The sequence below is a fragment of the Schistocerca gregaria genome, chromosome 8, assembly GCF_023897955.1.
Source record: "Schistocerca gregaria isolate iqSchGreg1 chromosome 8, iqSchGreg1.2, whole genome shotgun sequence".
Taxonomy (NCBI): domain Eukaryota; kingdom Metazoa; phylum Arthropoda; class Insecta; order Orthoptera; family Acrididae; genus Schistocerca; species Schistocerca gregaria.
The window spans coordinates 110342245-110369970 of record NC_064927.1 but is presented as its reverse complement, the minus strand read 5'-3'; the positions used below and the strand labels follow the sequence as shown (position 1 = coordinate 110369970).

At 51.7% G+C, this 27726-nt stretch overlaps 55 non-coding genes across 55 annotated transcripts; 36 read left to right on the top strand and 19 right to left on the bottom strand.

Annotated features, from left to right (window-relative positions):
• Positions 1–171: 171 nt before the first annotated feature.
• Trnad-guc (transfer RNA aspartic acid (anticodon GUC)) lies at positions 172–243 on the bottom strand. Its single transcript has one exon. It is a non-coding gene; the product is annotated as a tRNA-Asp (tRNA).
• Positions 244–975: 732 nt separating this feature from the next.
• Trnar-acg (transfer RNA arginine (anticodon ACG)) lies at positions 976–1048 on the top strand. The gene has a single exon. It is a non-coding gene; the product is annotated as a tRNA-Arg (tRNA).
• Positions 1049–1334: 286 nt separating this feature from the next.
• Positions 1335–1406, top strand: Trnam-cau (transfer RNA methionine (anticodon CAU)). Its single transcript has one exon. It is a non-coding gene; the product is annotated as a tRNA-Met (tRNA).
• A 232-nt stretch (positions 1407–1638) lies between these two features.
• Positions 1639–1710, bottom strand: Trnad-guc (transfer RNA aspartic acid (anticodon GUC)). The gene has a single exon. It is a non-coding gene; the product is annotated as a tRNA-Asp (tRNA).
• A 732-nt stretch (positions 1711–2442) lies between these two features.
• Trnar-acg (transfer RNA arginine (anticodon ACG)) lies at positions 2443–2515 on the top strand. Its single transcript has one exon. It is a non-coding gene; the product is annotated as a tRNA-Arg (tRNA).
• A 286-nt stretch (positions 2516–2801) lies between these two features.
• Positions 2802–2873, top strand: Trnam-cau (transfer RNA methionine (anticodon CAU)). The gene has a single exon. It is a non-coding gene; the product is annotated as a tRNA-Met (tRNA).
• Positions 2874–3105: 232 nt separating this feature from the next.
• On the bottom strand, positions 3106–3177 carry Trnad-guc (transfer RNA aspartic acid (anticodon GUC)). The gene has a single exon. It is a non-coding gene; the product is annotated as a tRNA-Asp (tRNA).
• Positions 3178–3909: 732 nt separating this feature from the next.
• Positions 3910–3982, top strand: Trnar-acg (transfer RNA arginine (anticodon ACG)). The gene has a single exon. It is a non-coding gene; the product is annotated as a tRNA-Arg (tRNA).
• A 286-nt stretch (positions 3983–4268) lies between these two features.
• Positions 4269–4340, top strand: Trnam-cau (transfer RNA methionine (anticodon CAU)). Its single transcript has one exon. It is a non-coding gene; the product is annotated as a tRNA-Met (tRNA).
• Positions 4341–4572: 232 nt separating this feature from the next.
• On the bottom strand, positions 4573–4644 carry Trnad-guc (transfer RNA aspartic acid (anticodon GUC)). Its single transcript has one exon. It is a non-coding gene; the product is annotated as a tRNA-Asp (tRNA).
• Positions 4645–5376: 732 nt separating this feature from the next.
• Positions 5377–5449, top strand: Trnar-acg (transfer RNA arginine (anticodon ACG)). The gene has a single exon. It is a non-coding gene; the product is annotated as a tRNA-Arg (tRNA).
• Positions 5450–5735: 286 nt separating this feature from the next.
• Positions 5736–5807, top strand: Trnam-cau (transfer RNA methionine (anticodon CAU)). The gene has a single exon. It is a non-coding gene; the product is annotated as a tRNA-Met (tRNA).
• Positions 5808–6039: 232 nt separating this feature from the next.
• Positions 6040–6111, bottom strand: Trnad-guc (transfer RNA aspartic acid (anticodon GUC)). The gene has a single exon. It is a non-coding gene; the product is annotated as a tRNA-Asp (tRNA).
• A 732-nt stretch (positions 6112–6843) lies between these two features.
• Trnar-acg (transfer RNA arginine (anticodon ACG)) lies at positions 6844–6916 on the top strand. The gene has a single exon. It is a non-coding gene; the product is annotated as a tRNA-Arg (tRNA).
• A 286-nt stretch (positions 6917–7202) lies between these two features.
• On the top strand, positions 7203–7274 carry Trnam-cau (transfer RNA methionine (anticodon CAU)). The gene has a single exon. It is a non-coding gene; the product is annotated as a tRNA-Met (tRNA).
• A 232-nt stretch (positions 7275–7506) lies between these two features.
• On the bottom strand, positions 7507–7578 carry Trnad-guc (transfer RNA aspartic acid (anticodon GUC)). Its single transcript has one exon. It is a non-coding gene; the product is annotated as a tRNA-Asp (tRNA).
• Positions 7579–8310: 732 nt separating this feature from the next.
• On the top strand, positions 8311–8383 carry Trnar-acg (transfer RNA arginine (anticodon ACG)). Its single transcript has one exon. It is a non-coding gene; the product is annotated as a tRNA-Arg (tRNA).
• A 286-nt stretch (positions 8384–8669) lies between these two features.
• Positions 8670–8741, top strand: Trnam-cau (transfer RNA methionine (anticodon CAU)). The gene has a single exon. It is a non-coding gene; the product is annotated as a tRNA-Met (tRNA).
• A 232-nt stretch (positions 8742–8973) lies between these two features.
• Positions 8974–9045, bottom strand: Trnad-guc (transfer RNA aspartic acid (anticodon GUC)). Its single transcript has one exon. It is a non-coding gene; the product is annotated as a tRNA-Asp (tRNA).
• A 732-nt stretch (positions 9046–9777) lies between these two features.
• On the top strand, positions 9778–9850 carry Trnar-acg (transfer RNA arginine (anticodon ACG)). Its single transcript has one exon. It is a non-coding gene; the product is annotated as a tRNA-Arg (tRNA).
• A 286-nt stretch (positions 9851–10136) lies between these two features.
• Positions 10137–10208, top strand: Trnam-cau (transfer RNA methionine (anticodon CAU)). The gene has a single exon. It is a non-coding gene; the product is annotated as a tRNA-Met (tRNA).
• Positions 10209–10440: 232 nt separating this feature from the next.
• Trnad-guc (transfer RNA aspartic acid (anticodon GUC)) lies at positions 10441–10512 on the bottom strand. Its single transcript has one exon. It is a non-coding gene; the product is annotated as a tRNA-Asp (tRNA).
• A 732-nt stretch (positions 10513–11244) lies between these two features.
• Trnar-acg (transfer RNA arginine (anticodon ACG)) lies at positions 11245–11317 on the top strand. The gene has a single exon. It is a non-coding gene; the product is annotated as a tRNA-Arg (tRNA).
• Positions 11318–11603: 286 nt separating this feature from the next.
• Trnam-cau (transfer RNA methionine (anticodon CAU)) lies at positions 11604–11675 on the top strand. Its single transcript has one exon. It is a non-coding gene; the product is annotated as a tRNA-Met (tRNA).
• A 232-nt stretch (positions 11676–11907) lies between these two features.
• On the bottom strand, positions 11908–11979 carry Trnad-guc (transfer RNA aspartic acid (anticodon GUC)). Its single transcript has one exon. It is a non-coding gene; the product is annotated as a tRNA-Asp (tRNA).
• A 732-nt stretch (positions 11980–12711) lies between these two features.
• On the top strand, positions 12712–12784 carry Trnar-acg (transfer RNA arginine (anticodon ACG)). Its single transcript has one exon. It is a non-coding gene; the product is annotated as a tRNA-Arg (tRNA).
• A 286-nt stretch (positions 12785–13070) lies between these two features.
• Positions 13071–13142, top strand: Trnam-cau (transfer RNA methionine (anticodon CAU)). The gene has a single exon. It is a non-coding gene; the product is annotated as a tRNA-Met (tRNA).
• Positions 13143–13374: 232 nt separating this feature from the next.
• On the bottom strand, positions 13375–13446 carry Trnad-guc (transfer RNA aspartic acid (anticodon GUC)). The gene has a single exon. It is a non-coding gene; the product is annotated as a tRNA-Asp (tRNA).
• A 732-nt stretch (positions 13447–14178) lies between these two features.
• Trnar-acg (transfer RNA arginine (anticodon ACG)) lies at positions 14179–14251 on the top strand. The gene has a single exon. It is a non-coding gene; the product is annotated as a tRNA-Arg (tRNA).
• A 543-nt stretch (positions 14252–14794) lies between these two features.
• Positions 14795–14866, bottom strand: Trnad-guc (transfer RNA aspartic acid (anticodon GUC)). Its single transcript has one exon. It is a non-coding gene; the product is annotated as a tRNA-Asp (tRNA).
• A 732-nt stretch (positions 14867–15598) lies between these two features.
• Positions 15599–15671, top strand: Trnar-acg (transfer RNA arginine (anticodon ACG)). Its single transcript has one exon. It is a non-coding gene; the product is annotated as a tRNA-Arg (tRNA).
• A 286-nt stretch (positions 15672–15957) lies between these two features.
• Trnam-cau (transfer RNA methionine (anticodon CAU)) lies at positions 15958–16029 on the top strand. Its single transcript has one exon. It is a non-coding gene; the product is annotated as a tRNA-Met (tRNA).
• Positions 16030–16261: 232 nt separating this feature from the next.
• Positions 16262–16333, bottom strand: Trnad-guc (transfer RNA aspartic acid (anticodon GUC)). Its single transcript has one exon. It is a non-coding gene; the product is annotated as a tRNA-Asp (tRNA).
• Positions 16334–17065: 732 nt separating this feature from the next.
• Positions 17066–17138, top strand: Trnar-acg (transfer RNA arginine (anticodon ACG)). The gene has a single exon. It is a non-coding gene; the product is annotated as a tRNA-Arg (tRNA).
• Positions 17139–17424: 286 nt separating this feature from the next.
• On the top strand, positions 17425–17496 carry Trnam-cau (transfer RNA methionine (anticodon CAU)). The gene has a single exon. It is a non-coding gene; the product is annotated as a tRNA-Met (tRNA).
• Positions 17497–17728: 232 nt separating this feature from the next.
• Positions 17729–17800, bottom strand: Trnad-guc (transfer RNA aspartic acid (anticodon GUC)). The gene has a single exon. It is a non-coding gene; the product is annotated as a tRNA-Asp (tRNA).
• Positions 17801–18532: 732 nt separating this feature from the next.
• On the top strand, positions 18533–18605 carry Trnah-aug (transfer RNA histidin (anticodon AUG)). Its single transcript has one exon. It is a non-coding gene; the product is annotated as a tRNA-His (tRNA).
• Positions 18606–19148: 543 nt separating this feature from the next.
• Positions 19149–19220, bottom strand: Trnad-guc (transfer RNA aspartic acid (anticodon GUC)). The gene has a single exon. It is a non-coding gene; the product is annotated as a tRNA-Asp (tRNA).
• A 732-nt stretch (positions 19221–19952) lies between these two features.
• On the top strand, positions 19953–20025 carry Trnar-acg (transfer RNA arginine (anticodon ACG)). The gene has a single exon. It is a non-coding gene; the product is annotated as a tRNA-Arg (tRNA).
• A 286-nt stretch (positions 20026–20311) lies between these two features.
• Positions 20312–20383, top strand: Trnam-cau (transfer RNA methionine (anticodon CAU)). The gene has a single exon. It is a non-coding gene; the product is annotated as a tRNA-Met (tRNA).
• A 232-nt stretch (positions 20384–20615) lies between these two features.
• On the bottom strand, positions 20616–20687 carry Trnad-guc (transfer RNA aspartic acid (anticodon GUC)). The gene has a single exon. It is a non-coding gene; the product is annotated as a tRNA-Asp (tRNA).
• A 732-nt stretch (positions 20688–21419) lies between these two features.
• On the top strand, positions 21420–21492 carry Trnar-acg (transfer RNA arginine (anticodon ACG)). The gene has a single exon. It is a non-coding gene; the product is annotated as a tRNA-Arg (tRNA).
• Positions 21493–21778: 286 nt separating this feature from the next.
• Positions 21779–21850, top strand: Trnam-cau (transfer RNA methionine (anticodon CAU)). Its single transcript has one exon. It is a non-coding gene; the product is annotated as a tRNA-Met (tRNA).
• A 232-nt stretch (positions 21851–22082) lies between these two features.
• Trnad-guc (transfer RNA aspartic acid (anticodon GUC)) lies at positions 22083–22154 on the bottom strand. Its single transcript has one exon. It is a non-coding gene; the product is annotated as a tRNA-Asp (tRNA).
• A 732-nt stretch (positions 22155–22886) lies between these two features.
• Trnar-acg (transfer RNA arginine (anticodon ACG)) lies at positions 22887–22959 on the top strand. The gene has a single exon. It is a non-coding gene; the product is annotated as a tRNA-Arg (tRNA).
• A 286-nt stretch (positions 22960–23245) lies between these two features.
• Positions 23246–23317, top strand: Trnam-cau (transfer RNA methionine (anticodon CAU)). Its single transcript has one exon. It is a non-coding gene; the product is annotated as a tRNA-Met (tRNA).
• A 232-nt stretch (positions 23318–23549) lies between these two features.
• On the bottom strand, positions 23550–23621 carry Trnad-guc (transfer RNA aspartic acid (anticodon GUC)). Its single transcript has one exon. It is a non-coding gene; the product is annotated as a tRNA-Asp (tRNA).
• Positions 23622–24353: 732 nt separating this feature from the next.
• Trnar-acg (transfer RNA arginine (anticodon ACG)) lies at positions 24354–24426 on the top strand. The gene has a single exon. It is a non-coding gene; the product is annotated as a tRNA-Arg (tRNA).
• Positions 24427–24712: 286 nt separating this feature from the next.
• Trnam-cau (transfer RNA methionine (anticodon CAU)) lies at positions 24713–24784 on the top strand. Its single transcript has one exon. It is a non-coding gene; the product is annotated as a tRNA-Met (tRNA).
• A 232-nt stretch (positions 24785–25016) lies between these two features.
• Positions 25017–25088, bottom strand: Trnad-guc (transfer RNA aspartic acid (anticodon GUC)). Its single transcript has one exon. It is a non-coding gene; the product is annotated as a tRNA-Asp (tRNA).
• A 732-nt stretch (positions 25089–25820) lies between these two features.
• Trnar-acg (transfer RNA arginine (anticodon ACG)) lies at positions 25821–25893 on the top strand. Its single transcript has one exon. It is a non-coding gene; the product is annotated as a tRNA-Arg (tRNA).
• Positions 25894–26179: 286 nt separating this feature from the next.
• On the top strand, positions 26180–26251 carry Trnam-cau (transfer RNA methionine (anticodon CAU)). Its single transcript has one exon. It is a non-coding gene; the product is annotated as a tRNA-Met (tRNA).
• Positions 26252–26483: 232 nt separating this feature from the next.
• Trnad-guc (transfer RNA aspartic acid (anticodon GUC)) lies at positions 26484–26555 on the bottom strand. Its single transcript has one exon. It is a non-coding gene; the product is annotated as a tRNA-Asp (tRNA).
• A 732-nt stretch (positions 26556–27287) lies between these two features.
• On the top strand, positions 27288–27360 carry Trnar-acg (transfer RNA arginine (anticodon ACG)). The gene has a single exon. It is a non-coding gene; the product is annotated as a tRNA-Arg (tRNA).
• A 286-nt stretch (positions 27361–27646) lies between these two features.
• Trnam-cau (transfer RNA methionine (anticodon CAU)) lies at positions 27647–27718 on the top strand. Its single transcript has one exon. It is a non-coding gene; the product is annotated as a tRNA-Met (tRNA).
• The last annotated feature ends 8 nt before the right edge of the window (positions 27719–27726 follow it).

The window sequence follows — 27726 nt, the reverse complement described above, 5'->3', positions numbered from 1 at the left end:
TGTTTTGATTCAGATTCAACAGCAAACCTCGTAATTCTCCTCGTGTGAAGAATGCGAGAACCACTTCCTAAATTGTAGCCTTTGTTTATGTTTTTGCACCACCTATACTCCTTGATCTTCCGACCCACGCACGAGCAACACTCTAGCAGGTTTGTGAGATAAAAATCGCATCTCCCCGGCGGGGAATCGAACCCCGGTCTCCCGCGTGACAGGCGGGGATACTAACCACTATACTACCGAGGATGAGCTGTAGGCAGTTGCCAGTGTGATAGACACATGGTGCTAATAGCCGCCAACGTCCTTCACTAAGTTCGGCGGGTGATAGTGCTGCAACTAAAAATCGGATATGCCGCCTGGCGGGGAATCGGACCGCGGTCTCCCGCGTGACAGGCGGGGATACTAACCACTATACTACCGAGGAAGACGCAGCTAGTGTCTCGAATACACAATTATGTAACTCAAATAGCTGATACATCTGAAAACTAGCCTCCTGTTGCTGTCACAGAATGCTGCTACGAAATAAAATTATGCTCACCGTGAGGCTCGAATTCACAATCCCGGCATTGCTCACGGCTACTGCTTATAGGTACCGTGGGCTAACCAACTGCGCCACTGGGACTACAACCCAGTGCTCTCAGTTTGCGCTATTCACTTTGCTGTAAACCAGTGGTGCACACAGAAACATATGATCGCCACCTGATGCCATACGAATGCTTCGTGCTATTCTTGTTTCATATGCTACGCTTACATGCACATCAACGGGCTCTGGTCGTCGAGAAAACGCAGCAAATAGCGCGCCTTGCCTTCCGCTACCTGTCGAACAGTGAACGCAGATGTGTGGCAAGCTCTAAGCTCTGCAGGCGCACTGTGGCCACGCAGCTGAACGAGAGCTACCTTCCTTGGGAGCTTGCTGAGCCATGGAGAACACGTGTCTTAGCGAAGTGCCCTTGTCTAGTAATCGAAACTGCTGCCAGTGGCTCTGTGGCGCAACGGATAACGCGTCTGACTACGGATCAGAAGATTCCAGGTTCGAATCCTGGCAGAGTCGGTATTTTGTTAGTTGCGACGCGTAGCTGGGCAGTGGATTTCGTATGTCGCCGCATCGTGGAGTGCTTTGTTACTCCTGTGCATCTCGCAGCTGCATGTCGACGCGATCGTGGTAAATATCGCTGCCTGCAAGCGTCAGCGTAGCGTCAGTCGAGCAAAGTCGAGACAAGTCAAGCTGAGAGCTGTACGAGATGATACGCAACTAAGGACAGGCGTGTGAAAGCGACGCAGGCAACACTTTCCAAGTGTCTCTCTTCACGTAGCGAAGAGACAGAGCATCAACGCACAGCAGAGTGGCGCAGTGGAAGCGTGCTGGGCCCATAACCCAGAGGTCCGTGGATCGAAACCACGCTCTGCTAAAATTATTTTATTTGCAGACTGTGCCGAGCTCGATTATTACGCCCAGAGCGACTGCTGGGGTGTTTTGATTCAGATTCAACAGCAAACCTCGTAATTCTCCTCGTGTGAAGAATGCGAGAACCACTTCCTAAATTGTAGCCTTTGTTTATGTTTTTGCACCACCTATACTCCTTGATCTTCCGACCCACGCACGAGCAACACTCTAGCAGGTTTGTGAGATAAAAATCGCATCTCCCCGGCGGGGAATCGAACCCCGATCTCCCGCGTGACAGGCGGGGATACTAACCACCATACTACCGAGGATGAGCTGTAGGCAGTTGCCAGTGTGATAGACACATGGTGCTAATAGCCGCCAACGTCCTTCACTAAGTTCGGCGGGTGATAGTGCTGCAACTAAAAATCGGATATGCCGCCTGGCGGGGAATCGGACCGCGGTCTCCCGCGTGACAGGCGGGGATACTAACCACTATACTACCGAGGAAGACGCAGCTAGTGTCTCGAATACACAATTATGTAACTCAAATAGCTGATACATCTGAAAACTAGCCTCCTGTTGCTGTCACAGAATGCTGCTACGAAATAAAATTATGCTCACCGTGAGGCTCGAATTCACAATCCCGGCATTGCTCACGGCTACTGCTTATAGGTACCGTGGGCTAACCAACTGCGCCACTGGGACTACAACCCAGTGCTCTCAGTTTGCGCTATTCACTTTGCTGTAAACCAGTGGTGCACACAGAAACATATGATCGCCACCTGATGCCATACGAATGCTTCGTGCTATTCTTGTTTCATATGCTACGCTTACATGCACATCAACGGGCTCTGGTCGTCGAGAAAACGCAGCAAATAGCGCGCCTTGCCTTCCGCTACCTGTCGAACAGTGAACGCAGATGTGTGGCAAGCTCTAAGCTCTGCAGGCGCACTGTGGCCACGCAGCTGAACGAGAGCTACCTTCCTTGGGAGCTTGCTGAGCCATGGAGAACACGTGTCTTAGCGAAGTGCCCTTGTCTAGTAATCGAAACTGCTGCCAGTGGCTCTGTGGCGCAACGGATAACGCGTCTGACTACGGATCAGAAGATTCCAGGTTCGAATCCTGGCAGAGTCGGTATTTTGTTAGTTGCGACGCGTAGCTGGGCAGTGGATTTCGTATGTCGCCGCATCGTGGAGTGCTTTGTTACTCCTGTGCATCTCGCAGCTGCATGTCGACGCGATCGTGGTAAATATCGCTGCCTGCAAGCGTCAGCGTAGCGTCAGTCGAGCAAAGTCGAGACAAGTCAAGCTGAGAGCTGTACGAGATGATACGCAACTAAGGACAGGCGTGTGAAAGCGACGCAGGCAACACTTTCCAAGTGTCTCTCTTCACGTAGCGAAGAGACAAAGCATCAACGCACAGCAGAGTGGCGCAGTGGAAGCGTGCTGGGCCCATAACCCAGAGGTCCGTGGATCGAAACCACGCTCTGCTAAAATTATTTTATTTGCAGACTGTGCCGAGCTCGATTATTACGCCCAGAGCGACTGCTGGGGTGTTTTGATTCAGATTCAACAGCAAACCTCGTAATTCTCCTCGTGTGAAGAATGCGAGAACCACTTCCTAAATTGTAGCCTTTGTTTATGTTTTTGCACCACCTATACTCCTTGATCTTCCGACCCACGCACGAGCAACACTCTAGCAGGTTTGTGAGATAAAAATCGCATCTCCCCGGCGGGGAATCGAACCCCGGTCTCCCGCGTGACAGGCGGGGATACTAACCACTATACTACCGAGGATGAGCTGTAGGCAGTTGCCAGTGTGATAGACACATGGTGCTAATAGCCGCCAACGTCCTTCACTAAGTTCGGCGGGTGATAGTGCTGCAACTAAGAATCGGATATGCCGCCTGGCGGGGAATCGGACCGCGGTCTCCCGCGTGACAGGCGGGGATACTAACCACTATACTACCGAGGAAGACGCAGCTAGTGTCTCGAATACACAATTATGTAACTCAAATAGCTGATACATCTGAAAACTAGCCTCCTGTTGCTGTCACAGAATGCTGCTACGAAATAAAATTATGCTCACCGTGAGGCTCGAATTCACAATCCCGGCATTGCTCACGGCTACTGCTTATAGGTACCGTGGGCTAACCAACTGCGCCACTGGGACTACAACCCAGTGCTCTCAGTTTGCGCTATTCACTTTGCTGTAAACCAGTGGTGCACACAGAAACATATGATCGCCACCTGATGCCATACGAATGCTTCGTGCTATTCTTGTTTCATATGCTACGCTTACATGCACATCAACGGGCTCTGGTCGTCGAGAAAACGCAGCAAATAGCGCGCCTTGCCTTCCGCTACCTGTCGAACAGTGAACGCAGATGTGTGGCAAGCTCTAAGCTCTGCAGGCGCACTGTGGCCACGCAGCTGAACGAGAGCTACCTTCCTTGGGAGCTTGCTGAGCCATGGAGAACACGTGTCTTAGCGAAGTGCCCTTGTCTAGTAATCGAAACTGCTGCCAGTGGCTCTGTGGCGCAACGGATAACGCGTCTGACTACGGATCAGAAGATTCCAGGTTCGAATCCTGGCAGAGTCGGTATTTTGTTAGTTGCGACGCGTAGCTGGGCAGTGGATTTCGTATGTCGCCGCATCGTGGAGTGCTTTGTTACTCCTGTGCATCTCGCAGCTGCATGTCGACGCGATCGTGGTAAATATCGCTGCCTGCAAGCGTCAGCGTAGCGTCAGTCGAGCAAAGTCGAGACAAGTCAAGCTGAGAGCTGTACGAGATGATACGCAACTAAGGACAGGCGTGTGAAAGCGACGCAGGCAACACTTTCCAAGTGTCTCTCTTCACGTAGCGAAGAGACAGAGCATCAACGCACAGCAGAGTGGCGCAGTGGAAGCGTGCTGGGCCCATAACCCAGAGGTCCGTGGATCGAAACCACGCTCTGCTAAAATTATTTTATTTGCAGACTGTGCCGAGCTCGATTATTACGCCCAGAGCGACTGCTGGGGTGTTTTGATTCAGATTCAACAGCAAACCTCGTAATTCTCCTCGTGTGAAGAATGCGAGAACCACTTCCTAAATTGTAGCCTTTGTTTATGTTTTTGCACCACCTATACTCCTTGATCTTCCGACCCACGCACGAGCAACACTCTAGCAGGTTTGTGAGATAAAAATCGCATCTCCCCGGCGGGGAATCGAACCCCGGTCTCCCGCGTGACAGGCGGGGATACTAACCACTATACTACCGAGGATGAGCTGTAGGCAGTTGCCAGTGTGATAGACACATGGTGCTAATAGCCGCCAACGTCCTTCACTAAGTTCGGCGGGTGATAGTGCTGCAACTAAAAATCGGATATGCCGCCTGGCGGGGAATCGGACCGCGGTCTCCCGCGTGACAGGCGGGGATACTAACCACTATACTACCGAGGAAGACGCAGCTAGTGTCTCGAATACACAATTATGTAACTCAAATAGCTGATACATCTGAAAACTAGCCTCCTGTTGCTGTCACAGAATGCTGCTACGAAATAAAATTATGCTCACCGTGAGGCTCGAATTCACAATCCCGGCATTGCTCACGGCTACTGCTTATAGGTACCGTGGGCTAACCAACTGCGCCACTGGGACTACAACCCAGTGCTCTCAGTTTGCGCTATTCACTTTGCTGTAAACCAGTGGTGCACACAGAAACATATGATCGCCACCTGATGCCATACGAATGCTTCGTGCTATTCTTGTTTCATATGCTACGCTTACATGCACATCAACGGGCTCTGGTCGTCGAGAAAACGCAGCAAATAGCGCGCCTTGCCTTCCGCTACCTGTCGAACAGTGAACGCAGATGTGTGGCAAGCTCTAAGCTCTGCAGGCGCACTGTGGCCACGCAGCTGAACGAGAGCTACCTTCCTTGGGAGCTTGCTGAGCCATGGAGAACACGTGTCTTAGCGAAGTGCCCTTGTCTAGTAATCGAAACTGCTGCCAGTGGCTCTGTGGCGCAACGGATAACGCGTCTGACTACGGATCAGAAGATTCCAGGTTCGAATCCTGGCAGAGTCGGTATTTTGTTAGTTGCGACGCGTAGCTGGGCAGTGGATTTCGTATGTCGCCGCATCGTGGAGTGCTTTGTTACTCCTGTGCATCTCGCAGCTGCATGTCGACGCGATCGTGGTAAATATCGCTGCCTGCAAGCGTCAGCGTAGCGTCAGTCGAGCAAAGTCGAGACAAGTCAAGCTGAGAGCTGTACGAGATGATACGCAACTAAGGACAGGCGTGTGAAAGCGACGCAGGCAACACTTTCCAAGTGTCTCTCTTCACGTAGCGAAGAGACAGAGCATCAACGCACAGCAGAGTGGCGCAGTGGAAGCGTGCTGGGCCCATAACCCAGAGGTCCGTGGATCGAAACCACGCTCTGCTAAAATTATTTTATTTGCAGACTGTGCCGAGCTCGATTATTACGCCCAGAGCGACTGCTGGGGTGTTTTGATTCAGATTCAACAGCAAACCTCGTAATTCTCCTCGTGTGAAGAATGCGAGAACCACTTCCTAAATTGTAGCCTTTGTTTATGTTTTTGCACCACCTATACTCCTTGATCTTCCGACCCACGCACGAGCAACACTCTAGCAGGTTTGTGAGATAAAAATCGCATCTCCCCGGCGGGGAATCGAACCCCGGTCTCCCGCGTGACAGGCGGGGATACTAACCACTATACTACCGAGGATGAGCTGTAGGCAGTTGCCAGTGTGATAGACACATGGTGCTAATAGCCGCCAACGTCCTTCACTAAGTTCGGCGGGTGATAGTGCTGCAACTAAAAATCGGATATGCCGCCTGGCGGGGAATCGGACCGCGGTCTCCCGCGTGACAGGCGGGGATACTAACCACTATACTACCGAGGAAGACGCAGCTAGTGTCTCGAATACACAATTATGTAACTCAAATAGCTGATACATCTGAAAACTAGCCTCCTGTTGCTGTCACAGAATGCTGCTACGAAATAAAATTATGCTCACCGTGAGGCTCGAATTCACAATCCCGGCATTGCTCACGGCTACTGCTTATAGGTACCGTGGGCTAACCAACTGCGCCACTGGGACTACAACCCAGTGCTCTCAGTTTGCGCTATTCACTTTGCTGTAAACCAGTGGTGCACACAGAAACATATGATCGCCACCTGATGCCATACGAATGCTTCGTGCTATTCTTGTTTCATATGCTACGCTTACATGCACATCAACGGGCTCTGGTCGTCGAGAAAACGCAGCAAATAGCGCGCCTTGCCTTCCGCTACCTGTCGAACAGTGAACGCAGATGTGTGGCAAGCTCTAAGCTCTGCAGGCGCACTGTGGCCACGCAGCTGAACGAGAGCTACCTTCCTTGGGAGCTTGCTGAGCCATGGAGAACACGTGTCTTAGCGAAGTGCCCTTGTCTAGTAATCGAAACTGCTGCCAGTGGCTCTGTGGCGCAACGGATAACGCGTCTGACTACGGATCAGAAGATTCCAGGTTCGAATCCTGGCAGAGTCGGTATTTTGTTAGTTGCGACGCGTAGCTGGGCAGTGGATTTCGTATGTCGCCGCATCGTGGAGTGCTTTGTTACTCCTGTGCATCTCGCAGCTGCATGTCGACGCGATCGTGGTAAATATCGCTGCCTGCAAGCGTCAGCGTAGCGTCAGTCGAGCAAAGTCGAGACAAGTCAAGCTGAGAGCTGTACGAGATGATACGCAACTAAGGACAGGCGTGTGAAAGCGACGCAGGCAACACTTTCCAAGTGTCTCTCTTCACGTAGCGAAGAGACAGAGCATCAACGCACAGCAGAGTGGCGCAGTGGAAGCGTGCTGGGCCCATAACCCAGAGGTCCGTGGATCGAAACCACGCTCTGCTAAAATTATTTTATTTGCAGACTGTGCCGAGCTCGATTATTACGCCCAGAGCGACTGCTGGGGTGTTTTGATTCAGATTCAACAGCAAACCTCGTAATTCTCCTCGTGTGAAGAATGCGAGAACCACTTCCTAAATTGTAGCCTTTGTTTATGTTTTTGCACCACCTATACTCCTTGATCTTCCGACCCACGCACGAGCAACACTCTAGCAGGTTTGTGAGATAAAAATCGCATCTCCCCGGCGGGGAATCGAACCCCGATCTCCCGCGTGACAGGCGGGGATACTAACCACCATACTACCGAGGATGAGCTGTAGGCAGTTGCCAGTGTGATAGACACATGGTGCTAATAGCCGCCAACGTCCTTCACTAAGTTCGGCGGGTGATAGTGCTGCAACTAAAAATCGGATATGCCGCCTGGCGGGGAATCGGACCGCGGTCTCCCGCGTGACAGGCGGGGATACTAACCACTATACTACCGAGGAAGACGCAGCTAGTGTCTCGAATACACAATTATGTAACTCAAATAGCTGATACATCTGAAAACTAGCCTCCTGTTGCTGTCACAGAATGCTGCTACGAAATAAAATTATGCTCACCGTGAGGCTCGAATTCACAATCCCGGCATTGCTCACGGCTACTGCTTATAGGTACCGTGGGCTAACCAACTGCGCCACTGGGACTACAACCCAGTGCTCTCAGTTTGCGCTATTCACTTTGCTGTAAACCAGTGGTGCACACAGAAACATATGATCGCCACCTGATGCCATACGAATGCTTCGTGCTATTCTTGTTTCATATGCTACGCTTACATGCACATCAACGGGCTCTGGTCGTCGAGAAAACGCAGCAAATAGCGCGCCTTGCCTTCCGCTACCTGTCGAACAGTGAACGCAGATGTGTGGCAAGCTCTAAGCTCTGCAGGCGCACTGTGGCCACGCAGCTGAACGAGAGCTACCTTCCTTGGGAGCTTGCTGAGCCATGGAGAACACGTGTCTTAGCGAAGTGCCCTTGTCTAGTAATCGAAACTGCTGCCAGTGGCTCTGTGGCGCAACGGATAACGCGTCTGACTACGGATCAGAAGATTCCAGGTTCGAATCCTGGCAGAGTCGGTATTTTGTTAGTTGCGACGCGTAGCTGGGCAGTGGATTTCGTATGTCGCCGCATCGTGGAGTGCTTTGTTACTCCTGTGCATCTCGCAGCTGCATGTCGACGCGATCGTGGTAAATATCGCTGCCTGCAAGCGTCAGCGTAGCGTCAGTCGAGCAAAGTCGAGACAAGTCAAGCTGAGAGCTGTACGAGATGATACGCAACTAAGGACAGGCGTGTGAAAGCGACGCAGGCAACACTTTCCAAGTGTCTCTCTTCACGTAGCGAAGAGACAAAGCATCAACGCACAGCAGAGTGGCGCAGTGGAAGCGTGCTGGGCCCATAACCCAGAGGTCCGTGGATCGAAACCACGCTCTGCTAAAATTATTTTATTTGCAGACTGTGCCGAGCTCGATTATTACGCCCAGAGCGACTGCTGGGGTGTTTTGATTCAGATTCAACAGCAAACCTCGTAATTCTCCTCGTGTGAAGAATGCGAGAACCACTTCCTAAATTGTAGCCTTTGTTTATGTTTTTGCACCACCTATACTCCTTGATCTTCCGACCCACGCACGAGCAACACTCTAGCAGGTTTGTGAGATAAAAATCGCATCTCCCCGGCGGGGAATCGAACCCCGGTCTCCCGCGTGACAGGCGGGGATACTAACCACTATACTACCGAGGATGAGCTGTAGGCAGTTGCCAGTGTGATAGACACATGGTGCTAATAGCCGCCAACGTCCTTCACTAAGTTCGGCGGGTGATAGTGCTGCAACTAAGAATCGGATATGCCGCCTGGCGGGGAATCGGACCGCGGTCTCCCGCGTGACAGGCGGGGATACTAACCACTATACTACCGAGGAAGACGCAGCTAGTGTCTCGAATACACAATTATGTAACTCAAATAGCTGATACATCTGAAAACTAGCCTCCTGTTGCTGTCACAGAATGCTGCTACGAAATAAAATTATGCTCACCGTGAGGCTCGAATTCACAATCCCGGCATTGCTCACGGCTACTGCTTATAGGTACCGTGGGCTAACCAACTGCGCCACTGGGACTACAACCCAGTGCTCTCAGTTTGCGCTATTCACTTTGCTGTAAACCAGTGGTGCACACAGAAACATATGATCGCCACCTGATGCCATACGAATGCTTCGTGCTATTCTTGTTTCATATGCTACGCTTACATGCACATCAACGGGCTCTGGTCGTCGAGAAAACGCAGCAAATAGCGCGCCTTGCCTTCCGCTACCTGTCGAACAGTGAACGCAGATGTGTGGCAAGCTCTAAGCTCTGCAGGCGCACTGTGGCCACGCAGCTGAACGAGAGCTACCTTCCTTGGGAGCTTGCTGAGCCATGGAGAACACGTGTCTTAGCGAAGTGCCCTTGTCTAGTAATCGAAACTGCTGCCAGTGGCTCTGTGGCGCAACGGATAACGCGTCTGACTACGGATCAGAAGATTCCAGGTTCGAATCCTGGCAGAGTCGGTATTTTGTTAGTTGCGACGCGTAGCTGGGCAGTGGATTTCGTATGTCGCCGCATCGTGGAGTGCTTTGTTACTCCTGTGCATCTCGCAGCTGCATGTCGACGCGATCGTGGTAAATATCGCTGCCTGCAAGCGTCAGCGTAGCGTCAGTCGAGCAAAGTCGAGACAAGTCAAGCTGAGAGCTGTACGAGATGATACGCAACTAAGGACAGGCGTGTGAAAGCGACGCAGGCAACACTTTCCAAGTGTCTCTCTTCACGTAGCGAAGAGACAAAGCATCAACGCACAGCAGAGTGGCGCAGTGGAAGCGTGCTGGGCCCATAACCCAGAGGTCCGTGGATCGAAACCACGCTCTGCTAAAATTATTTTATTTGCAGACTGTGCCGAGCTCGATTATTACGCCCAGAGCGACTGCTGGGGTGTTTTGATTCAGATTCAACAGCAAACCTCGTAATTCTCCTCGTGTGAAGAATGCGAGAACCACTTCCTAAATTGTAGCCTTTGTTTATGTTTTTGCACCACCTATACTCCTTGATCTTCCGACCCACGCACGAGCAACACTCTAGCAGGTTTGTGAGATAAAAATCGCATCTCCCCGGCGGGGAATCGAACCCCGGGCTCCCGCGTGACAGGCGGGGATACTAACCACTATACTACCGAGGATGAGCTGTAGGCAGTTGCCAGTGTGATAGACACATGGTGCTAATAGCCGCCAACGTCCTTCACTAAGTTCGGCGGGTGATAGTGCTGCAACTAAAAATCGGATATGCCGCCTGGCGGGGAATCGGACCGCGGTCTCCCGCGTGACAGGCGGGGATACTAACCACTATACTACCGAGGAAGACGCAGCTAGTGTCTCGAATACACAATTATGTAACTCAAATAGCTGATACATCTGAAAACTAGCCTCCTGTTGCTGTCACAGAATGCTGCTACGAAATAAAATTATGCTCACCGTGAGGCTCGAATTCACAATCCCGGCATTGCTCACGGCTACTGCTTATAGGTACCGTGGGCTAACCAACTGCGCCACTGGGACTACAACCCAGTGCTCTCAGTTTGCGCTATTCACTTTGCTGTAAACCAGTGGTGCACACAGAAACATATGATCGCCACCTGATGCCATACGAATGCTTCGTGCTATTCTTGTTTCATATGCTACGCTTACATGCACATCAACGGGCTCTGGTCGTCGAGAAAACGCAGCAAATAGCGCGCCTTGCCTTCCGCTACCTGTCGAACAGTGAACGCAGATGTGTGGCAAGCTCTAAGCTCTGCAGGCGCACTGTGGCCACGCAGCTGAACGAGAGCTACCTTCCTTGGGAGCTTGCTGAGCCATGGAGAACACGTGTCTTAGCGAAGTGCCCTTGTCTAGTAATCGAAACTGCTGCCAGTGGCTCTGTGGCGCAACGGATAACGCGTCTGACTACGGATCAGAAGATTCCAGGTTCGAATCCTGGCAGAGTCGGTATTTTGTTAGTTGCGACGCGTAGCTGGGCAGTGGATTTCGTATGTCGCCGCATCGTGGAGTGCTTTGTTACTCCTGTGCATCTCGCAGCTGCATGTCGACGCGATCGTGGTAAATATCGCTGCCTGCAAGCGTCAGCGTAGCGTCAGTCGAGCAAAGTCGAGACAAGTCAAGCTGAGAGCTGTACGAGATGATACGCAACTAAGGACAGGCGTGTGAAAGCGACGCAGGCAACACTTTCCAAGTGTCTCTCTTCACGTAGCGAAGAGACAGAGCATCAACGCACAGCAGAGTGGCGCAGTGGAAGCGTGCTGGGCCCATAACCCAGAGGTCCGTGGATCGAAACCACGCTCTGCTAAAATTATTTTATTTGCAGACTGTGCCGAGCTCGATTATTACGCCCAGAGCGACTGCTGGGGTGTTTTGATTCAGATTCAACAGCAAACCTCGTAATTCTCCTCGTGTGAAGAATGCGAGAACCACTTCCTAAATTGTAGCCTTTGTTTATGTTTTTGCACCACCTATACTCCTTGATCTTCCGACCCACGCACGAGCAACACTCTAGCAGGTTTGTGAGATAAAAATCGCATCTCCCCGGCGGGGAATCGAACCCCGGTCTCCCGCGTGACAGGCGGGGATACTAACCACTATACTACCGAGGATGAGCTGTAGGCAGTTGCCAGTGTGATAGACACATGGTGCTAATAGCCGCCAACGTCCTTCACTAAGTTCGGCGGGTGATAGTGCTGCAACTAAAAATCGGATATGCCGCCTGGCGGGGAATCGGACCGCGGTCTCCCGCGTGACAGGCGGGGATACTAACCACTATACTACCGAGGAAGACGCAGCTAGTGTCTCGAATACACAATTATGTAACTCAAATAGCTGATACATCTGAAAACTAGCCTCCTGTTGCTGTCACAGAATGCTGCTACGAAATAAAATTATGCTCACCGTGAGGCTCGAATTCACAATCCCGGCATTGCTCACAGCTACTGCTTATAGGTACCGTGGGCTAACCAACTGCGCCACTGGGACTACAACCCAGTGCTCTCAGTTTGCGCTATTCACTTTGCTGTAAACCAGTGGTGCACACAGAAACATATGATCGCCACCTGATGCCATACGAATGCTTCGTGCTATTCTTGTTTCATATGCTACGCTTACATGCACATCAACGGGCTCTGGTCGTCGAGAAAACGCAGCAAATAGCGCGCCTTGCCTTCCGCTACCTGTCGAACAGTGAACGCAGATGTGTGGCAAGCTCTAAGCTCTGCAGGCGCACTGTGGCCACGCAGCTGAACGAGAGCTACCTTCCTTGGGAGCTTGCTGAGCCATGGAGAACACGTGTCTTAGCGAAGTGCCCTTGTCTAGTAATCGAAACTGCTGCCAGTGGCTCTGTGGCGCAACGGATAACGCGTCTGACTACGGATCAGAAGATTCCAGGTTCGAATCCTGGCAGAGTCGGTATTTTGTTAGTTGCGACGCGTAGCTGGGCAGTGGATTTCGTATGTCGCCGCATCGTGGAGTGCTTTGTTACTCCTGTGCATCTCGCAGCTGCATGTCGACGCGATCGTGGTAAATATCGCTGCCTGCAAGCGTCAGCGTAGCGTCAGTCGAGCAAAGTCGAGACAAGTCAAGCTGAGAGCTGTACGAGATGATACGCAACTAAGGACAGGCGTGTGAAAGCGACGCAGGCAACACTTTCCAAGTGTCTCTCTTCACGTAGCGAAGAGACAGAGCATCAACGCACAGCAGAGTGGCGCAGTGGAAGCGTGCTGGGCCCATAACCCAGAGGTCCGTGGATCGAAACCACGCTCTGCTAAAATTATTTTATTTGCAGACTGTGCCGAGCTCGATTATTACGCCCAGAGCGACTGCTGGGGTGTTTTGATTCAGATTCAACAGCAAACCTCGTAATTCTCCTCGTGTGAAGAATGCGAGAACCACTTCCTAAATTGTAGCCTTTGTTTATGTTTTTGCACCACCTATACTCCTTGATCTTCCGACCCACGCACGAGCAACACTCTAGCAGGTTTGTGAGATAAAAATCGCATCTCCCCGGCGGGGAATCGAACCCCGGTCTCCCGCGTGACAGGCGGGGATACTAACCACTATACTACCGAGGATGAGCTGTAGGCAGTTGCCAGTGTGATAGACACATGGTGCTAATAGCCGCCAACGTCCTTCACTAAGTTCGGCGGGTGATAGTGCTGCAACTAAAAATCGGATATGCCGCCTGGCGGGGAATCGGACCGCGGTCTCCCGCGTGACAGGCGGGGATACTAACCACTATACTACCGAGGAAGACGCAGCTAGTGTCTCGAATACACAATTATGTAACTCAAATAGCTGATACATCTGAAAACTAGCCTCCTGTTGCTGTCACAGAATGCTGCTACGAAATAAAATTATGCTCACCGTGAGGCTCGAATTCACAATCCCGGCATTGCTCACGGCTACTGCTTATAGGTACCGTGGGCTAACCAACTGCGCCACTGGGACTACAACCCAGTGCTCTCAGTTTGCGCTATTCACTTTGCTGTAAACCAGTGGTGCACACAGAAACATATGATCGCCACCTGATGCCATACGAATGCTTCGTGCTATTCTTGTTTCATATGCTACGCTTACATGCACATCAACGGGCTCTGGTCGTCGAGAAAACGCAGCAAATAGCGCGCCTTGCCTTCCGCTACCTGTCGAACAGTGAACGCAGATGTGTGGCAAGCTCTAAGCTCTGCAGGCGCACTGTGGCCACGCAGCTGAACGAGAGCTACCTTCCTTGGGAGCTTGCTGAGCCATGGAGAACACGTGTCTTAGCGAAGTGCCCTTGTCTAGTAATCGAAACTGCTGCCAGTGGCTCTGTGGCGCAACGGATAACGCGTCTGACTACGGATCAGAAGATTCCAGGTTCGAATCCTGGCAGAGTCGGTATTTTGTTAGTTGCGACGCGTAGCTGGGCAGTGGATTTCGTATGTCGCCGCATCGTGGAGTGCTTTGTTACTCCTGTGCATCTCGCAGCTGCATGTCGACGCGATCGTGGTAAATATCGCTGCCTGCAAGCGTCAGCGTAGCGTCAGTCGAGCAAAGTCGAGACATGTGAAAGCGACGCAGGCAACACTTTCCAAGTGTCCCTCTTCACTTAGCGAAGAGACAGAGCATCAACGCACAGCAGAGTGGCGCAGTGGAAGCGTGCTGGGCCCATAACCCAGAGGTCCGTTGATCGAAACCACGCTCTGCTAAAATTATTTTATTTGCAGACTGTGCCGAGCTCGATTATTACGCCCAGAGCGACTGCTGGGGTGTTTTGATTCAGATTCAACAGCAAACCTCGTAATTCTCCTCGTGTGAAGAATGCGAGAACCACTTCCTAAATTGTAGCTTTTGTTTATGTTTTTGCACCACCTATACTCCTTGATTTTCCGACCCACGCACGAGCAACACTCCAGCAGGTTTGTGAGATAAAAATCGCATCTCCCCGGCGGGGAATCGAACCCCGGTCTCCCGCGTGACAGGCGGGGATACTAACCACTATACTACCGAGGATGAGCTGTAGGCAGTTGCCAGTGTGATAGACACATGGTGCTAATAGCCGCCAACGTCCTTCACTAAGTTCGGCGGGTGATAGTGCTGCAACTAAAAATCGGATATGCCGCCTGGCGGGGAATCGGACCGCGGTCTCCCGCGTGACAGGCGGGGATACTAACCACTATACTACCGAGGAAGACGCAGCTAGTGTCTCGAATACACAATTATGTAACTCAAATAGCTGATACATCTGAAAACTAGCCTCCTGTTGCTGTCACAGAATGCTGCTACGAAATAAAATTATGCTCACCGTGAGGCTCGAATTCACAATCCCGGCATTGCTCACGGCTACTGCTTATAGGTACCGTGGGCTAACCAACTGCGCCACTGGGACTACAACCCAGTGCTCTCAGTTTGCGCTATTCACTTTGCTGTAAACCAGTGGTGCACACAGAAACATATGATCGCCACCTGATGCCATACGAATGCTTCGTGCTATTCTTGTTTCATATGCTACGCTTACATGCACATCAACGGGCTCTGGTCGTCGAGAAAACGCAGCAAATAGCGCGCCTTGCCTTCCGCTACCTGTCGAACAGTGAACGCAGATGTGTGGCAAGCTCTAAGCTCTGCAGGCGCACTGTGGCCACGCAGCTGAACGAGAGCTACCTTCCTTGGGAGCTTGCTGAGCCATGGAGAACACGTGTCTTAGCGAAGTGCCCTTGTCTAGTAATCGAAACTGCTGCCAGTGGCTCTGTGGCGCAACGGATAACGCGTCTGACTACGGATCAGAAGATTCCAGGTTCGAATCCTGGCAGAGTCGGTATTTTGTTAGTTGCGACGCGTAGCTGGGCAGTGGATTTCGTATGTCGCCGCATCGTGGAGTGCTTTGTTACTCCTGTGCATCTCGCAGCTGCATGTCGACGCGATCGTGGTAAATATCGCTGCCTGCAAGCGTCAGCGTAGCGTCAGTCGAGCAAAGTCGAGACAAGTCAAGCTGAGAGCTGTACGAGATGATACGCAACTAAGGACAGGCGTGTGAAAGCGACGCAGGCAACACTTTCCAAGTGTCTCTCTTCACGTAGCGAAGAGACAAAGCATCAACGCACAGCAGAGTGGCGCAGTGGAAGCGTGCTGGGCCCATAACCCAGAGGTCCGTGGATCGAAACCACGCTCTGCTAAAATTATTTTATTTGCAGACTGTGCCGAGCTCGATTATTACGCCCAGAGCGACTGCTGGGGTGTTTTGATTCAGATTCAACAGCAAACCTCGTAATTCTCCTCGTGTGAAGAATGCGAGAACCACTTCCTAAATTGTAGCCTTTGTTTATGTTTTTGCACCACCTATACTCCTTGATCTTCCGACCCACGCACGAGCAACACTCTAGCAGGTTTGTGAGATAAAAATCGCATCTCCCCGGCGGGGAATCGAACCCCGGTCTCCCGCGTGACAGGCGGGGATACTAACCACTATACTACCGAGGATGAGCTGTAGGCAGTTGCCAGTGTGATAGACACATGGTGCTAATAGCCGCCAACGTCCTTCACTAAGTTCGGCGGGTGATAGTGCTGCAACTAAAAATCGGATATGCCGCCTGGCGGGGAATCGGACCGCGGTCTCCCGCGTGACAGGCGGGGATACTAACCACTATACTACCGAGGAAGACGCAGCTAGTGTCTCGAATACACAATTATGTAACTCAAATAGCTGATACATCTGAAAACTAGCCTCCTGTTGCTGTCACAGAATGCTGCTACGAAATAAAATTATGCTCACCGTGAGGCTCGAATTCACAATCCCGGCATTGCTCACGGCTACTGCTTATAGGTACCGTGGGCTAACCAACTGCGCCACTGGGACTACAACCCAGTGCTCTCAGTTTGCGCTATTCACTTTGCTGTAAACCAGTGGTGCACACAGAAACATATGATCGCCACCTGATGCCATACGAATGCTTCGTGCTATTCTTGTTTCATATGCTACGCTTACATGCACATCAACGGGCTCTGGTCGTCGAGAAAACGCAGCAAATAGCGCGCCTTGCCTTCCGCTACCTGTCGAACAGTGAACGCAGATGTGTGGCAAGCTCTAAGCTCTGCAGGCGCACTGTGGCCACGCAGCTGAACGAGAGCTACCTTCCTTGGGAGCTTGCTGAGCCATGGAGAACACGTGTCTTAGCGAAGTGCCCTTGTCTAGTAATCGAAACTGCTGCCAGTGGCTCTGTGGCGCAACGGATAACGCGTCTGACTACGGATCAGAAGATTCCAGGTTCGAATCCTGGCAGAGTCGGTATTTTGTTAGTTGCGACGCGTAGCTGGGCAGTGGATTTCGTATGTCGCCGCATCGTGGAGTGCTTTGTTACTCCTGTGCATCTCGCAGCTGCATGTCGACGCGATCGTGGTAAATATCGCTGCCTGCAAGCGTCAGCGTAGCGTCAGTCGAGCAAAGTCGAGACAAGTCAAGCTGAGAGCTGTACGAGATGATACGCAACTAAGGACAGGCGTGTGAAAGCGACGCAGGCAACACTTTCCAAGTGTCTCTCTTCACGTAGCGAAGAGACAGAGCATCAACGCACAGCAGAGTGGCGCAGTGGAAGCGTGCTGGGCCCATAACCCAGAGGTCCGTGGATCGAAACCACGCTCTGCTAAAATTATTTTATTTGCAGACTGTGCCGAGCTCGATTATTACGCCCAGAGCGACTGCTGGGGTGTTTTGATTCAGATTCAACAGCAAACCTCGTAATTCTCCTCGTGTGAAGAATGCGAGAACCACTTCCTAAATTGTAGCCTTTGTTTATGTTTTTGCACCACCTATACTCCTTGATCTTCCGACCCACGCACGAGCAACACTCTAGCAGGTTTGTGAGATAAAAATCGCATCTCCCCGGCGGGGAATCGAACCCCGGTCTCCCGCGTGACAGGCGGGGATACTAACCACTATACTACCGAGGATGAGCTGTAGGCAGTTGCCAGTGTGATAGACACATGGTGCTAATAGCCGCCAACGTCCTTCACTAAGTTCGGCGGGTGATAGTGCTGCAACTAAAAATCGGATATGCCGCCTGGCGGGGAATCGGACCGCGGTCTCCCGCGTGACAGGCGGGGATACTAACCACTATACTACCGAGGAAGACGCAGCTAGTGTCTCGAATACACAATTATGTAACTCAAATAGCTGATACATCTGAAAACTAGCCTCCTGTTGCTGTCACAGAATGCTGCTACGAAATAAAATTATGCTCACCGTGAGGCTCGAATTCACAATCCCGGCATTGCTCACGGCTACTGCTTATAGGTACCGTGGGCTAACCAACTGCGCCACTGGGACTACAACCCAGTGCTCTCAGTTTGCGCTATTCACTTTGCTGTAAACCAGTGGTGCACACAGAAACATATGATCGCCACCTGATGCCATACGAATGCTTCGTGCTATTCTTGTTTCATATGCTACGCTTACATGCACATCAACGGGCTCTGGTCGTCGAGAAAACGCAGCAAATAGCGCGCCTTGCCTTCCGCTACCTGTCGAACAGTGAACGCAGATGTGTGGCAAGCTCTAAGCTCTGCAGGCGCACTGTGGCCACGCAGCTGAACGAGAGCTACCTTCCTTGGGAGCTTGCTGAGCCATGGAGAACACGTGTCTTAGCGAAGTGCCCTTGTCTAGTAATCGAAACTGCTGCCAGTGGCTCTGTGGCGCAACGGATAACGCGTCTGACTATGGATCAGAAGATTCCAGGTTCGAATCCTGGCAGAGTCGGTATTTTGTTAGTTGCGACGCGTAGCTGGGCAGTGGATTTCGTATGTCGCCGCATCGTGGAGTGCTTTGTTACTCCTGTGCATCTCGCAGCTGCATGTCGACGCGATCGTGGTAAATATCGCTGCCTGCAAGCGTCAGCGTAGCGTCAGTCGAGCAAAGTCGAGACATGTGAAAGCGACGCAGGCAACACTTTCCAAGTGTCCCTCTTCACTTAGCGAAGAGACAGAGCATCAACGCACAGCAGAGTGGCGCAGTGGAAGCGTGCTGGGCCCATAACCCAGAGGTCCGTTGATCGAAACCACGCTCTGCTAAAATTATTTTATTTGCAGACTGTGCCGAGCTCGATTATTACGCCCAGAGCGACTGCTGGGGTGTTTTGATTCAGATTCAACAGCAAACCTCGTAATTCTCCTCGTGTGAAGAATGCGAGAACCACTTCCTAAATTGTAGCTTTTGTTTATGTTTTTGCACCACCTATACTCCTTGATTTTCCGACCCACGCACGAGCAACACTCCAGCAGGTTTGTGAGATAAAAATCGCATCTCCCCGGCGGGGAATCGAACCCCGGTCTCCCGCGTGACAGGCGGGGATACTAACCACTATACTACCGAGGATGAGCTGTAGGCAGTTGCCAGTGTGATAGACACATGGTGCTAATAGCCGCCAACGTCCTTCACTAAGTTCGGCGGGTGATAGTGCTGCAACTAAAAATCGGATATGCCGCCTGGCGGGGAATCGGACCGCGGTCTCCCGCGTGACAGGCGGGGATACTAACCACTATACTACCGAGGAAGACGCAGCTAGTGTCTCGAATACACAATTATGTAACTCAAATAGCTGATACATCTGAAAACTAGCCTCCTGTTGCTGTCACAGAATGCTGCTACGAAATAAAATTATGCTCACCGTGAGGCTCGAATTCACAATCCCGGCATTGCTCACGGCTACTGCTTATAGGTACCGTGGGCTAACCAACTGCGCCACTGGGACTACAACCCAGTGCTCTCAGTTTGCGCTATTCACTTTGCTGTAAACCAGTGGTGCACACAGAAACATATGATCGCCACCTGATGCCATACGAATGCTTCGTGCTATTCTTGTTTCATATGCTACGCTTACATGCACATCAACGGGCTCTGGTCGTCGAGAAAACGCAGCAAATAGCGCGCCTTGCCTTCCGCTACCTGTCGAACAGTGAACGCAGATGTGTGGCAAGCTCTAAGCTCTGCAGGCGCACTGTGGCCACGCAGCTGAACGAGAGCTACCTTCCTTGGGAGCTTGCTGAGCCATGGAGAACACGTGTCTTAGCGAAGTGCCCTTGTCTAGTAATCGAAACTGCTGCCAGTGGCTCTGTGGCGCAACGGATAACGCGTCTGACTACGGATCAGAAGATTCCAGGTTCGAATCCTGGCAGAGTCGGTATTTTGTTAGTTGCGACGCGTAGCTGGGCAGTGGATTTCGTATGTCGCCGCATCGTGGAGTGCTTTGTTACTCCTGTGCATCTCGCAGCTGCATGTCGACGCGATCGTGGTAAATATCGCTGCCTGCAAGCGTCAGCGTAGCGTCAGTCGAGCAAAGTCGAGACAAGTCAAGCTGAGAGCTGTACGAGATGATACGCAACTAAGGACAGGCGTGTGAAAGCGACGCAGGCAACACTTTCCAAGTGTCTCTCTTCACGTAGCGAAGAGACAGAGCATCAACGCACAGCAGAGTGGCGCAGTGGAAGCGTGCTGGGCCCATAACCCAGAGGTCCGTGGATCGAAACCACGCTCTGCTAAAATTATTTTATTTGCAGACTGTGCCGAGCTCGATTATTACGCCCAGAGCGACTGCTGGGGTGTTTTGATTCAGATTCAACAGCAAACCTCGTAATTCTCCTCGTGTGAAGAATGCGAGAACCACTTCCTAAATTGTAGCCTTTGTTTATGTTTTTGCACCACCTATACTCCTTGATCTTCCGACCCACGCACGAGCAACACTCTAGCAGGTTTGTGAGATAAAAATCGCATCTCCCCGGCGGGGAATCGAACCCCGGTCTCCCGCGTGACAGGCGGGGATACTAACCACTATACTACCGAGGATGAGCTGTAGGCAGTTGCCAGTGTGATAGACACATGGTGCTAATAGCCGCCAACGTCCTTCACTAAGTTCGGCGGGTGATAGTGCTGCAACTAAAAATCGGATATGCCGCCTGGCGGGGAATCGGACCGCGGTCTCCCGCGTGACAGGCGGGGATACTAACCACTATACTACCGAGGAAGACGCAGCTAGTGTCTCGAATACACAATTATGTAACTCAAATAGCTGATACATCTGAAAACTAGCCTCCTGTTGCTGTCACAGAATGCTGCTACGAAATAAAATTATGCTCACCGTGAGGCTCGAATTCACAATCCCGGCATTGCTCACGGCTACTGCTTATAGGTACCGTGGGCTAACCAACTGCGCCACTGGGACTACAACCCAGTGCTCTCAGTTTGCGCTATTCACTTTGCTGTAAACCAGTGGTGCACACAGAAACATATGATCGCCACCTGATGCCATACGAATGCTTCGTGCTATTCTTGTTTCATATGCTACGCTTACATGCACATCAACGGGCTCTGGTCGTCGAGAAAACGCAGCAAATAGCGCGCCTTGCCTTCCGCTACCTGTCGAACAGTGAACGCAGATGTGTGGCAAGCTCTAAGCTCTGCAGGCGCACTGTGGCCACGCAGCTGAACGAGAGCTACCTTCCTTGGGAGCTTGCTGAGCCATGGAGAACACGTGTCTTAGCGAAGTGCCCTTGTCTAGTAATCGAAACTGCTGCCAGTGGCTCTGTGGCGCAACGGATAACGCGTCTGACTACGGATCAGAAGATTCCAGGTTCGAATCCTGGCAGAGTCGGTATTTTGTTAGTTGCGACGCGTAGCTGGGCAGTGGATTTCGTATGTCGCCGCATCGTGGAGTGCTTTGTTACTCCTGTGCATCTCGCAGCTGCATGTCGACGCGATCGTGGTAAATATCGCTGCCTGCAAGCGTCAGCGTAGCGTCAGTCGAGCAAAGTCGAGACAAGTCAAGCTGAGAGCTGTACGAGATGATACGCAACTAAGGACAGGCGTGTGAAAGCGACGCAGGCAACACTTTCCAAGTGTCTCTCTTCACGTAGCGAAGAGACAGAGCATCAACGCACAGCAGAGTGGCGCAGTGGAAGCGTGCTGGGCCCATAACCCAGAGGTCCGTGGATCGAAACCACGCTCTGCTAAAATTATTTTATTTGCAGACTGTGCCGAGCTCGATTATTACGCCCAGAGCGACTGCTGGGGTGTTTTGATTCAGATTCAACAGCAAACCTCGTAATTCTCCTCGTGTGAAGAATGCGAGAACCACTTCCTAAATTGTAGCCTTTGTTTATGTTTTTGCACCACCTATACTCCTTGATCTTCCGACCCACGCACGAGCAACACTCTAGCAGGTTTGTGAGATAAAAATCGCATCTCCCCGGCGGGGAATCGAACCCCGGTCTCCCGCGTGACAGGCGGGGATACTAACCACTATACTACCGAGGATGAGCTGTAGGCAGTTGCCAGTGTGATAGACACATGGTGCTAATAGCCGCCAACGTCCTTCACTAAGTTCGGCGGGTGATAGTGCTGCAACTAAAAATCGGATATGCCGCCTGGCGGGGAATCGGACCGCGGTCTCCCGCGTGACAGGCGGGGATACTAACCACTATACTACCGAGGAAGACGCAGCTAGTGTCTCGAATACACAATTATGTAACTCAAATAGCTGATACATCTGAAAACTAGCCTCCTGTTGCTGTCACAGAATGCTGCTACGAAATAAAATTATGCTCACCGTGAGGCTCGAATTCACAATCCCGGCATTGCTCACGGCTACTGCTTATAGGTACCGTGGGCTAACCAACTGCGCCACTGGGACTACAACCCAGTGCTCTCAGTTTGCGCTATTCACTTTGCTGTAAACCAGTGGTGCACACAGAAACATATGATCGCCACCTGATGCCATACGAATGCTTCGTGCTATTCTTGTTTCATATGCTACGCTTACATGCACATCAACGGGCTCTGGTCGTCGAGAAAACGCAGCAAATAGCGCGCCTTGCCTTCCGCTACCTGTCGAACAGTGAACGCAGATGTGTGGCAAGCTCTAAGCTCTGCAGGCGCACTGTGGCCACGCAGCTGAACGAGAGCTACCTTCCTTGGGAGCTTGCTGAGCCATGGAGAACACGTGTCTTAGCGAAGTGCCCTTGTCTAGTAATCGAAACTGCTGCCAGTGGCTCTGTGGCGCAACGGATAACGCGTCTGACTACGGATCAGAAGATTCCAGGTTCGAATCCTGGCAGAGTCGGTATTTTGTTAGTTGCGACGCGTAGCTGGGCAGTGGATTTCGTATGTCGCCGCATCGTGGAGTGCTTTGTTACTCCTGTGCATCTCGCAGCTGCATGTCGACGCGATCGTGGTAAATATCGCTGCCTGCAAGCGTCAGCGTAGCGTCAGTCGAGCAAAGTCGAGACAAGTCAAGCTGAGAGCTGTACGAGATGATACGCAACTAAGGACAGGCGTGTGAAAGCGACGCAGGCAACACTTTCCAAGTGTCTCTCTTCACGTAGCGAAGAGACAGAGCATCAACGCACAGCAGAGTGGCGCAGTGGAAGCGTGCTGGGCCCATAACCCAGAGGTCCGTGGATCGAAACCACGCTCTGCTAAAATTATTTTATTTGCAGACTGTGCCGAGCTCGATTATTACGCCCAGAGCGACTGCTGGGGTGTTTTGATTCAGATTCAACAGCAAACCTCGTAATTCTCCTCGTGTGAAGAATGCGAGAACCACTTCCTAAATTGTAGCCTTTGTTTATGTTTTTGCACCACCTATACTCCTTGATCTTCCGACCCACGCACGAGCAACACTCTAGCAGGTTTGTGAGATAAAAATCGCATCTCCCCGGCGGGGAATCGAACCCCGGTCTCCCGCGTGACAGGCGGGGATACTAACCACTATACTACCGAGGATGAGCTGTAGGCAGTTGCCAGTGTGATAGACACATGGTGCTAATAGCCGCCAACGTCCTTCACTAAGTTCGGCGGGTGATAGTGCTGCAACTAAAAATCGGATATGCCGCCTGGCGGGGAATCGGACCGCGGTCTCCCGCGTGACAGGCGGGGATACTAACCACTATACTACCGAGGAAGACGCAGCTAGTGTCTCGAATACACAATTATGTAACTCAAATAGCTGATACATCTGAAAACTAGCCTCCTGTTGCTGTCACAGAATGCTGCTACGAAATAAAATTATGCTCACCGTGAGGCTCGAATTCACAATCCCGGCATTGTTCACGGCTACTGCTTATAGGTACCGTGGGCTAACCAACTGCGCCACTGGGACTACAACCCAGTGCTCTCAGTTTGCGCTATTCACTTTGCTGTAAACCAGTGGTGCACACAGAAACATATGATCGCCACCTGATGCCATACGAATGCTTCGTGCTATTCTTGTTTCATATGCTACGCTTACATGCACATCAACGGGCTCTGGTCGTCGAGAAAACGCAGCAAATAGCGCGCCTTGCCTTCCGCTACCTGTCGAACAGTGAACGCAGATGTGTGGCAAGCTCTAAGCTCTGCAGGCGCACTGTGGCCACGCAGCTGAACGAGAGCTACCTTCCTTGGGAGCTTGCTGAGCCATGGAGAACACGTGTCTTAGCGAAGTGCCCTTGTCTAGTAATCGAAACTGCTGCCAGTGGCTCTGTGGCGCAACGGATAACGCGTCTGACTACGGATCAGAAGATTCCAGGTTCGAATCCTGGCAGAGTCGGTATTTTGTTAGTTGCGACGCGTAGCTGGGCAGTGGATTTCGTATGTCGCCGCATCGTGGAGTGCTTTGTTACTCCTGTGCATCTCGCAGCTGCATGTCGACGCGATCGTGGTAAATATCGCTGCCTGCAAGCGTCAGCGTAGCGTCAGTCGAGCAAAGTCGAGACAAGTCAAGCTGAGAGCTGTACGAGATGATACGCAACTAAGGACAGGCGTGTGAAAGCGACGCAGGCAACACTTTCCAAGTGTCTCTCTTCACGTAGCGAAGAGACAGAGCATCAACGCACAGCAGAGTGGCGCAGTGGAAGCGTGCTGGGCCCATAACCCAGAAGTCCGTGGATCGAAACCACGCTCTGCCAAAATTATTTTATTTGCAGACTGTGCCGAGCTCGATTATTACGCCCAGAGCGACTGCTGGGGTGTTTTGATTCAGATTCAACAGCAAACCTCGTAATTCTCCTCGTGTGAAGAATGCGAGAACCACTTCCTAAATTGTAGCCTTTGTTTATGTTTTTGCACCACCTATACTCCTTGATCTTCCGACCCACGCACGAGCAACACTCTAGCAGGTTTGTGAGATAAAAATCGCATCTCCCCGGCGGGGAATCGAACCCCGGTCTCCCGCGTGACAGGCGGGGATACTAACCACTATACTACCGAGGATGAGCTGTAGGCAGTTGCCAGTGTGATAGACACATGGTGCTAATAGCCGCCAACGTCCTTCACTAAGTTCGGCGGGTGATAGTGCTGCAACTAAAAATCGGATATGCCGCCTGGCGGGGAATCGGACCGCGGTCTCCCGCGTGACAGGCGGGGATACTAACCACTATACTACCGAGGAAGACGCAGCTAGTGTCTCGAATACACAATTATGTAACTCAAATAGCTGATACATCTGAAAACTAGCCTCCTGTTGCTGTCACAGAATGCTGCTACGAAATAAAATTATGCTCACCGTGAGGCTCGAATTCACAATCCCGGCATTGCTCACGGCTACTGCTTATAGGTACCGTGGGCTAACCAACTGCGCCACTGGGACTACAACCCAGTGCTCTCAGTTTGCGCTATTCACTTTGCTGTAAACCAGTGGTGCACACAGAAACATATGATCGCCACCTGATGCCATACGAATGCTTCGTGCTATTCTTGTTTCATATGCTACGCTTACATGCACATCAACGGGCTCTGGTCGTCGAGAAAACGCAGCAAATAGCGCGCCTTGCCTTCCGCTACCTGTCGAACAGTGAACGCAGATGTGTGGCAAGCTCTAAGCTCTGCAGGCGCACTGTGGCCACGCAGCTGAACGAGAGCTACCTTCCTTGGGAGCTTGCTGAGCCATGGAGAACACGTGTCTTAGCGAAGTGCCCTTGTCTAGTAATCGAAACTGCTGCCAGTGGCTCTGTGGCGCAACGGATAACGCGTCTGACTACGGATCAGAAGATTCCAGGTTCGAATCCTGGCAGAGTCGGTATTTTGTTAGTTGCGACGCGTAGCTGGGCAGTGGATTTCGTATGTCGCCGCATCGTGGAGTGCTTTGTTACTCCTGTGCATCTCGCAGCTGCATGTCGACGCGATCGTGGTAAATATCGCTGCCTGCAAGCGTCAGCGTAGCGTCAGTCGAGCAAAGTCGAGACAAGTCAAGCTGAGAGCTGTACGAGATGATACGCAACTAAGGACAGGCGTGTGAAAGCGACGCAGGCAACACTTTCCAAGTGTCTCTCTTCACGTAGCGAAGAGACAGAGCATCAACGCACAGCAGAGTGGCGCAGTGGAAGCGTGCTGGGCCCATAACCCAGAGGTCCGTGGATCGAAACCACGCTCTGCTAAAATTATTTTATTTGCAGACTGTGCCGAGCTCGATTATTACGCCCAGAGCGACTGCTGGGGTGTTTTGATTCAGATTCAACAGCAAACCTCGTAATTCTCCTCGTGTGAAGAATGCGAGAACCACTTCCTAAATTGTAGCCTTTGTTTATGTTTTTGCACCACCTATACTCCTTGATCTTCCGACCCACGCACGAGCAACACTCTAGCAGGTTTGTGAGATAAAAATCGCATCTCCCCGGCGGGGAATCGAACCCCGGTCTCCCGCGTGACAGGCGGGGATACTAACCACTATACTACCGAGGATGAGCTGTAGGCAGTTGCCAGTGTGATAGACACATGGTGCTAATAGCCGCCAACGTCCTTCACTAAGTTCGGCGGGTGATAGTGCTGCAACTAAAAATCGGATATGCCGCCTGGCGGGGAATCGGACCGCGGTCTCCCGCGTGACAGGCGGGGATACTAACCACTATACTACCGAGGAAGACGCAGCTAGTGTCTCGAATACACAATTATGTAACTCAAATAGCTGATACATCTGAAAACTAGCCTCCTGTTGCTGTCACAGAATGCTGCTACGAAATAAAATTATGCTCACCGTGAGGCTCGAATTCACAATCCCGGCATTGTTCACGGCTACTGCTTATAGGTACCGTGGGCTAACCAACTGCGCCACTGGGACTACAACCCAGTGCTCTCAGTTTGCGCTATTCACTTTGCTGTAAACCAGTGGTGCACACAGAAACATATGATCGCCACCTGATGCCATACGAATGCTTCGTGCTATTCTTGTTTCATATGCTACGCTTACATGCACATCAACGGGCTCTGGTCGTCGAGAAAACGCAGCAAATAGCGCGCCTTGCCTTCCGCTACCTGTCGAACAGTGAACGCAGATGTGTGGCAAGCTCTAAGCTCTGCAGGCGCACTGTGGCCACGCAGCTGAACGAGAGCTACCTTCCTTGGGAGCTTGCTGAGCCATGGAGAACACGTGTCTTAGCGAAGTGCCCTTGTCTAGTAATCGAAACTGCTGCCAGTGGCTCTGTGGCGCAACGGATAACGCGTCTGACTACGGATCAGAAGATTCCAGGTTCGAATCCTGGCAGAGTCGGTATTTTGTTAGTTGCGACGCGTAGCTGGGCAGTGGATTTCGTATGTCGCCGCATCGTGGAGTGCTTTGTTACTCCTGTGCATCTCGCAGCTGCATGTCGACGCGATCGTGGTAAATATCGCTGCCTGCAAGCGTCAGCGTAGCGTCAGTCGAGCAAAGTCGAGACAAGTCAAGCTGAGAGCTGTACGAGATGATACGCAACTAAGGACAGGCGTGTGAAAGCGACGCAGGCAACACTTTCCAAGTGTCTCTCTTCACGTAGCGAAGAGACAGAGCATCAACGCACAGCAGAGTGGCGCAGTGGAAGCGTGCTGGGCCCATAACCCAGAGGTCCGTGGATCGAAACCACGCTCTGCTAAAATTATT